We start from the raw sequence: 9722 nt of genomic DNA, 5'->3' as shown, positions 1-9722 counted from the left end.
CATTCCAGTGGTTTACGCTTTGCTGCCAAATAAAAAGCGAGAAACATATCAACATTTTTAATACAATTAAAACTAAAGTGACTGAATGGAATCTCGCATCTCTGATGATGGACTTTGAAACTGCTATGCCCAAGCAGCTATCGAATGGAATAAACATTGCTGGTTCCTGTTACCATTTTATTCAATGTATGTGGAAACAAGTTCAGTGTTGCAACCTTTTCAAGCCTATATGGAAAACAGGGAAATACGCTGTGTTCTGCTGTAGCACATCTTCACTGGAAATTTGGACGCTGGATGACTGTGTATTCAGAAGAGCACGACTGGAAACCAAAATCATCAGCAATTTTATGACCTTTTTTGGACCAGTGGCTCGATATCGAACATATGCAAAAGAAAGGCATTAAAATTTGTGCTACATCCGGGACTCGAACCCGGGTCTTCTTGCTTACTAGGCAGAAATGTTAACCATTACACTACCGCAGCTCTATGATCAACACTGCTGCACAAACTACCAGAGTCGAGTGCCCTACGCAACACAAACTTCGATTCATTTTTTCAGTTTATTTTGCCTTACACTGTCACATGGTACAAGACTTTACCATTACGTGCAACGCTGGGGTGATATTCCAATGCCGGAGAGCCCTGGCAATAGTTGAACACTCGTAAGAAATACCATGTTCCTTACTTAACTGCCCCCTTTTCCTCGCACCATCAAAATGCTAAAAGAGACGTTGAATTTCATTGTCAGTTCTCACTAATACAACAGTCTTTAAAATAAATTTGTCACGAAACACTTTAATGAAACACTCTGAAGCGATGTATGGTTGCTTACTGGTGAGCGTGAACCAGCTCACACGAGCAGCTGTTCTGAACTGCTAGACTTCTTAGTGTGCCAGTTAGCCCGGAATGAGCCCCACGCTCTGTGCAAGTGTCACTCCGCGCCAAAGTCACTCCATGCAAGTGTTCCAGACCCACCTCCCATTCTGTTAGCTACTTCTGGCAGCAATCTGACGAATACTTATCTCTCACCTGATGTATGGCTAACACTAATCTCTCACCTAGTGTACTCATATGATTCTGTACCTCTTACAGATCTTTGTTTAGTGCATCCATAGTTTCTTTTGTTTTTGGGTTGTTATTTTAGATATTGTTTTAGTAATATTCAATATTCCTTGTTCCATATTCGCAGTCTCTATGGTATGCCAATTTAAAGTTGTTTCTGCCCTCATGGCTATTTCCAGCACCTTCCATATTGTGTTATTTCAGCTCGTGATGTCATCACTATCTGCCATTCCAAATACTTTTTTCAGCAGATTCCCATCAGAATCTAACCTACCTCCATTATTTGCACTAGTGACTCCGTAGTTACACCTTGCTGTAACTCAGCCATTAGTTTAATGTAGGATAATTGCAATTCCTAATGTTCATTCCTTATGCAAGCTAGAATTTCCAGTCCATCAGCAGATAAGTCCATTAACATGCTAAAGGTTAGTTTTAGTGACCAGTTGTGGTTTGTGAGAAGCAGGCCTGGGTACTGTGAGAATCAGATTCCGGTTCGAAAGGTTGGTTCTTAAACATATTTGCCTTATATATGTGTAAGAACACTATACTCAACATAATTCGTTTGAACATCATGGTCAAAGTAACTATAAAAAATTCCCTCCCTCATCACGACCAAGGGGTATCTCAAAAGAAAAGTTACGCACATAACTGCAAACTAAGCAAAATAATGTTATCTTAGTTAATCTAACACATGTTAAAAGCATATAACCCAATACTGTATTACTTATCCCTAGACCTTTGTTCACATGGTGCATTATGTATTCGTTTTGTTCCCTGTGGTAGCTCCTCTTTTTTCAGTATAGGTAAATGTGCTTACGCCAAAGCATTAACAATACCCTTAAAAAGCTTTATCCAACTAACAACGGCTACCGACATTTTGGTTGGTAACTATAACTTGACATTTACCGGTGTCATCCTATCCACTACCAAATATGGTCCTTGAACCGTTGTCAATAATTTCTCAGTTTTATTCTTTGAGGTAAAAAGGTTTGCTAGTAACACCCATTGTCCTACTCTGCACTGAGGTAACTTACTCATACCATGGGTTCTTGACGCTCCAAAACTTTCATATCAGCACGTTTTACATATTGCAGTATTTTTTTCAATGTTTTTGTGGATTGTTTTATTTGTTCGGCCTGAGTTCCCACCTATGGCTGGATCACATCGAAACATGATGGCATTTTTCTTCCATAAGCCATCTCAAGTTGTGACAAACCCATTCTTGTGTGGGTTTTAGAGCTGTACACGCTTACCATATTACTTAAGTACACATCCATGTCAAAGTGTTGACTGTAATGATTTCACATTTTTGCTATTGTACAGTTGACTGGCTCAGTCCAGTGGATGAAATGGACTGGTAAGCAACTTTTTCACTTTTATCTGGTGACACACTGCCTCATCAGATGAGACATACAAGTAATTCCTTGATCCGTGACTACGGTTCAGGGACTCGAAATTTAAGTATCCAGTTGTTAACCATGGCCTGAGTTACAGTACTCGCAGTTTGATAGGGTATTGCTAACATTACTAGGTATCTAGGAAAAGGATAAATCTTAGTTAGTACGTGTTTATTCCCTGCCGAACTTTTAATTAATGGCTCTAACATGTCAATTTCTACTTTACAAAATGGTTTCTCTGTACATGGGATTCTATTTCTGACATACTGTTCCACATCACCACATCGTGTTGTCCTTCAAAATCTTTCTGCAGTTCGTCTGTCAGTTGCTCCTTTACAAACAGCACATAGTTATGTGCCAGTTGTAACACTTATTTACGGAGTGCTACAGGGACGACGATGTGTGGTTCGCATTTTCTTCACCTGCGCAGTAAACCTTCGTGCACTGGGAACTGTGACTGCATGCTGTGCAACTGGCATTCCTTGCCAGCTGCTAATGCCTTCTTCCAGTCTGGTTCAGTGCCATCCGTGTCATTAAACTCGATTATCTAGTTATTGCACCTTAACATCTTGTGAAATATTGTTCCAGTACTGTCACAATGTGCCAGATACTTATAACACAGTGTTATTTCTGCTAAGTGTATCTACAGTTGTGTGCTTAACACCAGACGTGTTAACTACTTTGTTCTGAAAATCACATAACTTCAGGACTCATCTTAAGTGTCGACTTAAAGGGTCTTTCTGTCCCATCAATCATTTCAAGGATGCATGATCCACAACAACTTTAAATTTTCGACCATACAGGTAACAACACAAGTAAGAAGAACCATATATTGAATCTAGCATTTCTTTTTCCATTGTAGACGAGTTGCACTCAACGTCACTCAGCTGATGAGATGCATATCCTATTGGATGCACCTTCAACTTCCCGTTTTGGTTAAAAATTGCGGTTAAGGCAGTTTTGCTTGCATCGCATTACAATACAAATTCTTTCATAAAATCAGATAAAACTAACACAGGATCTCATGTCAATACCTCCTTTAAATTTTGAATCCTGTTTAACGTAGTGATGCCTGGTAAAATGTAACATCTATCTTTTGTTATCTACCCAGTGGTTGTGCAATCTCTGCAAGCCGTCAGACGGTAACATTTGGCCAACTAAACGAATGTTTGTAACTGCTTTAGTATTTGCAGAATTGCAAAGTCAGTGAGGCGATGATCTGTCTTCAATCTATCGTGGCTGATAATATGCCCAAGGTAATTAACCTGCCAACGTTTGAAAGGACATTTGTCAACGCTAAGTGCGAGACGAGGCTGCTGGAGGTCGGTGCATCAGCAGAAGGGTTGACCAGTGACTCCTGATCTGGCGGGTTACCTACATGCCGATGCATAGGCGCTTCCTGTGCAGCAGTACCACTGCAAACGAGGTGTACCTCTGAGAGTGATCTGTCCCTATGTAGTCACCGCCAGTGTTGTCCCACTACGTAGACGAAAGTTCATGTGCTGTGAAATCTGATGTCGTGATGTACGCTGTTCCTGGCCTGGCAGCTATGTAGTTTGTGTGTTCTGTATGATTCCATAATGTCAGAGGAGCTAAGGACCCGATCTTTAGCCATGGACTACCCATGGACTATTTGTCAGCGGCATCTCTACTCCTGGATTGTGGCGGCAGTTATCTGTGGTTTTGGACCTGTTGTCATTATGCCAATTAGTGACAGTGTGGCAGGCACATTGTGACAATACTGGGACAATCTTACACAAGATGTTAAGGTGCAATAATTAGATATTCGAGATTAATGACATGGGTGTCACTGAATCTTCTGATTGACTGCTCCTGAACTAGTTGATTGGGGTATTTGTATTGAACTTAGAAGTGGCTTTGCCGTGGGATATCATTCGTGATGACCAAATCAATCCAGTTTATTGCGAGGGCCCCTCTAAATTTCCTTCAAGGGTTTGTTTCGGTACTCCAACTGCCATGGCAGGTCCCTGATATGCGTAGTGGCGTCCTATGTAGTGAACTTTATGTTACGAGAGTAACGACAGCAGTATGGTGTGAGCTTGTTTTAGTTTTCTGCTGGGCTCACTCGCACTCTCACACCATAGGGCCGACGTCGCACTCTTGGTAACTTACTAACCACGTCAAAACGTTTACATCTTGCGGCTGGCTTGTATTGACACACCCCTGAGCTGAACAATGCTTGGCTTTGAGGATTTAGAACACATTTTACTCTCCCATTCCCACATTGTCTTTGTGCATAACAGTAAGGAGAAGAAGGGAAGTAAAAATAATGGGACAAATATGCACAGAGAAAAGAATGTAAGTGGAAATGGCCAGGTAGAATTTTCCAGAAATCACAAAGTAACTTTTGCAAACGCTTCGTTTAAGATCATGAAATGTGTTGTATAGTTGAAAGACCTTTAAAACCAAAAAAAGTACAAGATAGATGTGTAACTGTAGGACAGAGGTTTAGAAACAAAATTTTAGACTGCAAAACACCTGTGTGAGCAGAGACAGATTCTTGCCATATTTTATTGTTTATGAACTGCAGATTAGCACTAAACAAATTACAGAAAGGTGGGAATGGAGAGGGACCTTGGTTACGTTGAAACAGCCAGAGGTCGCCAAGAGCTTCAAAGAAACCACCAGGGAATCACTGCCCGAAACCGGAGAAAGGAATACAATAAAACGGGAGCAGGTAGTTGTGAGAGATGACATGGTGAAGGAAATAGAGGATCACAAGATGACAGCACCCAGTAGTTGTCCTGGGAGAAGGTATGATGTGCTGAACTGAACGAATGAAAGACGTAAATATAGAACTGCAGCAAAGAATTAAGTAAAAGTAAATATAGATCTCCGAAAAATGAGTGAGAATAAAGCATAAAACAGCCAAACAGAAATCCCAAATGGAGAAATGCAAATATGTGGAAGTATGCATGTCCATCAGGATAAAAGATGCGTCATATACGAAAATGAAACAAATATTTGGAGAAAAGCTAAGCAGTCGTATGAATATCAAAAACTCATATGTCAGTCCAGTATTATCCGTAGGTGAAAATGTTAAATTTTGGAAGGAATATATGGAACTGAAAAATCTAAGTCGTAACAAGTCACCTTCAGTAAACGACATACGCTCATAATTATTGAGAGAGGTAACAGAGACAGGCAGGTGGTCTGCAATGTATGAGAGTTTCGATAGCCCTCAGACCTCAAGAAACATGTGATTTATTTTAATTCCAACAAAATCAAATGCTGACATTTTTGAGTATTACTGATTTATAAGTTTAATAAGTAATAGTTTCAAATCACAGGCAAATTATTTGAAGGACAGTGGAAAGACTGGTAAATGTCGACCTTGGAGAACTGTTAACAAGTGTCTACTGCGTGATGATCTGGAGGAAGTGCTTATTATAGTACACCGTACTCTTTTCTGCTTTGCAGAGTGTACTACAAAAGGATGGTCAATGATTAGAAAAGGAATAGTAATAACAAAGGAGGAGAATATTCCCACGAATTATTACAAAAAATATTATGTAACTTACGCAATACAACATGGCTGTTTACAGAGCCACAAAACAATATGGTACATAAAAGGTAAGTCTCCTGTTATTTCGAGGAAAATAAGTGGAAGTCCTGTTAGGAACTGATCAAAATTGCAAAATAAAAGCAGAAGTAATGAAAATACTATAGTTCCGAATAAAATGATAGCAAGAATGAAAGGAGAATTTCCAAAAGTTAGTGGCTAAATAGAAAAGACATAAGAAAAATTTTATGACTGGAGGACTTCACGAGACGCCTGTGGAATTGTTTGCATGGGAAACGGATTTTCTTAAAATTTCCATCTAAAAAGTCGAAAAAACTTTGTTTGGAAGATACTGAGTTTAATTGTATGACATTCTTGACGCTAAACAAAAAGATATGGAAACGTGTTTGCCTTATCGGGAAAAGAATCGCAGCTTGCTCTTAAAGTCTAAAATTCTAATTTAATGCAGGAGACTAAGATAAACAATGCTGTAACGTTCGAATACAGTACTGATCACGTGCCGTTAGACACATTCACTCAATGAAACATATTGGCGTAACGCTGCAAAGAGTTATGAAAGGGAACGACGACGTAAGGGTGGCATAAGGGAAGGTGAATGGTCGAATTCGGTTTATTGAGAGAGTTTTACGGTAGTGTAGGAGACAGTGTGCAGACCACTTGAGCGACCCATTCGTGAGTACTGCTCGATAGGTTGGGACTCCCACAAGGTTGCTTTAAAGAAAGACATCGAAAAAATTCAAAAGTGTGCTGCTAGGTTTGTTATCGGTATTTTCGATCAACACACCACTGTTATCGACAGTTTGTGAACTCAAATGGGAATCCTTGGAGGGAAGACGACTTTCTTTTCACGAAACACTACTGAGAATGTGTAGAGAGCAGGCTTTTTTATCTGGCTGCAGAACGATTCTACTGTCGCCAACGTACGTATCGTGTAAGGATGACGAACATAAAATAGGGCTCATAAGGCAGTCGTTCTTCTCTCCGTTTTCGAGTGTAAACTGAAAGTAGATGACTAATAGTGTTACAAGATACCCTCCTTCACATACCATACGCTTGCTAGACCCGTACGTATGTAGATGCACTTGTACACTGGAAGAGTAAGTTATTGTCCCATATCATTCACTGGGTACGGTATTGCGTGAACATGTCTTAATATTTGAAACTGTAAGTAGGCTGTTTATGTTTTCTTATTGGCAACGTTACGTAGCGCTCTGTATGAAAATCACTGGCTGTGCTGTGTGCAGTCTGTGGCTAGTTGGCATTGTTGTCTGCCATTGTAGTGTTGGGCAGCGGCCGCTGGATGTGAACAGCGCGTAGCGTTGCGCAGTTGGAGGTGAGCCGCCAGCAGTGGTGGATGTGGGGAGAGAGATGGCGGAGTTTGGAAATTTGTAAGACTGGATGTCATGATCTGTTATGTATATTATGATTTTTCAACACTATTAAGGTAAATACATTGTTTGTTCTCTACTAAAATCTTTCATCTCCTAACTATGCCTATCAGTAGTTAGTGCCTTCCATAGTTTGAATCTTTTATTTAGCTGGCGGTAGTGGCGCTCGCTGTTTTGCAGTAGTTCGAGTAATAAAGATTTTTGGTGAGGTAAGTGATTTGTGAAAGGTATAGGTTAATGTTAGTCAGGACCATTCTTTTGTAGGGATTTCTGAAAGTCAGATTGCGTTGCACTAAAAATATTGTGTGTCAGGTTAAGCACAGTCATATATAATTGTTCAAAGGGGACGTTTCATATGGCGACCCAGCCAGGATACTTTACTGGAATCTTATGATTTTTTCTTGTTGTTTGTGTAATTAGTGTAGCTATTGTTTATTGCTAGTGCGCAATTGTAGAGAGAATCTCCTTTTTAGTTGCAGTCTTTCATTGTTGTACAGTAAAACAGTTGTGGCATGCATGTAGATTTGCACCAAGTATTTCGCAGCTGCGCTTGCAATTAACTACATATTATTTTCAGTGCTATGTTAATGTGTTCTCTTATATTTGCTCTTCAAATTGTGCTTTTCTGTGTTATCGTGTGAAATATTGTGACAACAATGGCGTGTGAAAAACGTAATACTAGGCTTCAAAGTAAACTGAGAAATAATAGTGACGACGAGCGTAGCTTATCAGCACCACTGTGTAATGAATTAACAGACATTCAAAGTAGTAATTTGGTAATTGTGCATTGGGAAATGGAGCGGGCGGCAAATAATGGTGTAGACAGTGAAACAGGTAGTGAACAAGGAAGCATTATCGATCGATCGGTCGGCAACAGCTCGCCTCAGGAATCCGAAATGACAGAACACAATATTGCAAATACTGTAGACTTAGGGTTTGGGTCCTCACCGTTTTCTCAAGTGAGTCAAGACACATTTTCTGCTTGTCAAAAGGTGAATGTTGCCGGTGAAAATGCACTGCCAAAAAGCATAGAGAAACAGATTCCAGACACTAATACATTATTATTGCAATTAATGCAACAAATGGAACAAAATCAGAGACAAATGGGACAAAGGCTTCAAAAGTTAGACACAATGGAACAACGCCAGAGACAAACACAGCAACAGCTAGACACAATGGAACAAAATCTTCAAAAGTTAGACACAGTGGAACAAAATCTTAAAAAGTTAGACACCACGCTTGAACAAACACATGAAGATTGAACTACTGAGTTACATAACATCGAATCGAAATGTCAAAAAGTCTGTAATGACGTAAAAAAACAAATTTGTGAGCATTTCCAACCTATTTTTTCGCGTCATGAAAATGCATTACAGAATCACGAAGCAGCAATAAAAGAACTGCAAACTATTGTTCATGAAAATCACGACACCTTGCAAGCTAAAATTGACTCAGTTGCATCTACCGATTCGGTTACGCAACTTGCAAAAACTCAAGAAAACTTAAAGGACACAGTAGATACGATTTCAACACAAATGGACACTCTGAAACTTGGTTCAGAAAAACACACTGAGGAAATAAGTACACTATCGGAGAAAGTAGCCGAACTTTCGGATCAGTTCACTAACTTATCTGCAAAGGTAGATGACGATCTGAATGACACAAGACCTGTAGCCATCACTGAGACAGAAGAGTATGAACAAATTAAGAAATTCAAACAAAATCAGAATCAAATTAATACGCAATACAAAAAAGAAATCCGGGAAGTACAAGATCAGTTGGCACAAGTAATACAAAAATTTCATATTTCAGAGGACACTCGCGCTCCAACACAAGAAGAGGAACTTAGAAATACGGAAAAGCCACAAAATAATAACACAGGGCATTTCGGAAATTATGAAAGAAATTGGCAAGGTGCACCGAATGTGATGGAACCGCTGACACGACGTAACAATGACCGATATGCTACTCGCCGACACGATGATTTTGACTATAAGCTGTTCATTACTACACGTAAATTCAAAACGTTTAAGAATTCTGCCAACGACATTCATCCACAAGCGTGGCTCTATCAATTCTCTCATTGTTTCCCTCCCAACTGGTCATTGGAGCACAGGTTAGAATTTATGTGTGGCTACTTGGAGAATGAACCAGCTGTAAGAATGCGATCGGTCATTCACGATTGTCACAGTGAAGGAGATTTTTATCATGCCTTCCTCTCAGCATATTGGTCTCAAGCTACACAAGACCGAGTAAAACATAGCGTCATAATGATGAAACATTTCGAACAATCTGAATTTTCCAGTCTTGTGAAATATTTTGAAGACATGT

At 39.7% G+C, this 9722-nt stretch overlaps 1 non-coding gene across 1 annotated transcript; it reads right to left on the bottom strand.

The window, feature by feature from the left end:
• Window positions 1-410: 410 nt before the first annotated feature.
• Window positions 411-483, bottom strand: Trnat-agu (transfer RNA threonine (anticodon AGU)). Its single transcript has one exon. It is a non-coding gene; the product is annotated as a tRNA-Thr (tRNA).
• Between the last annotated feature and the right edge of the window lie 9239 nt (window positions 484-9722).

The sequence above is a fragment of the Schistocerca nitens genome, chromosome 4 (genome assembly GCF_023898315.1).
Source record: "Schistocerca nitens isolate TAMUIC-IGC-003100 chromosome 4, iqSchNite1.1, whole genome shotgun sequence".
NCBI classification, from domain to species: Eukaryota; Metazoa; Arthropoda; class Insecta; order Orthoptera; family Acrididae; genus Schistocerca; species Schistocerca nitens.
This window is presented reverse-complemented; position numbering and strand designations above follow the sequence as displayed.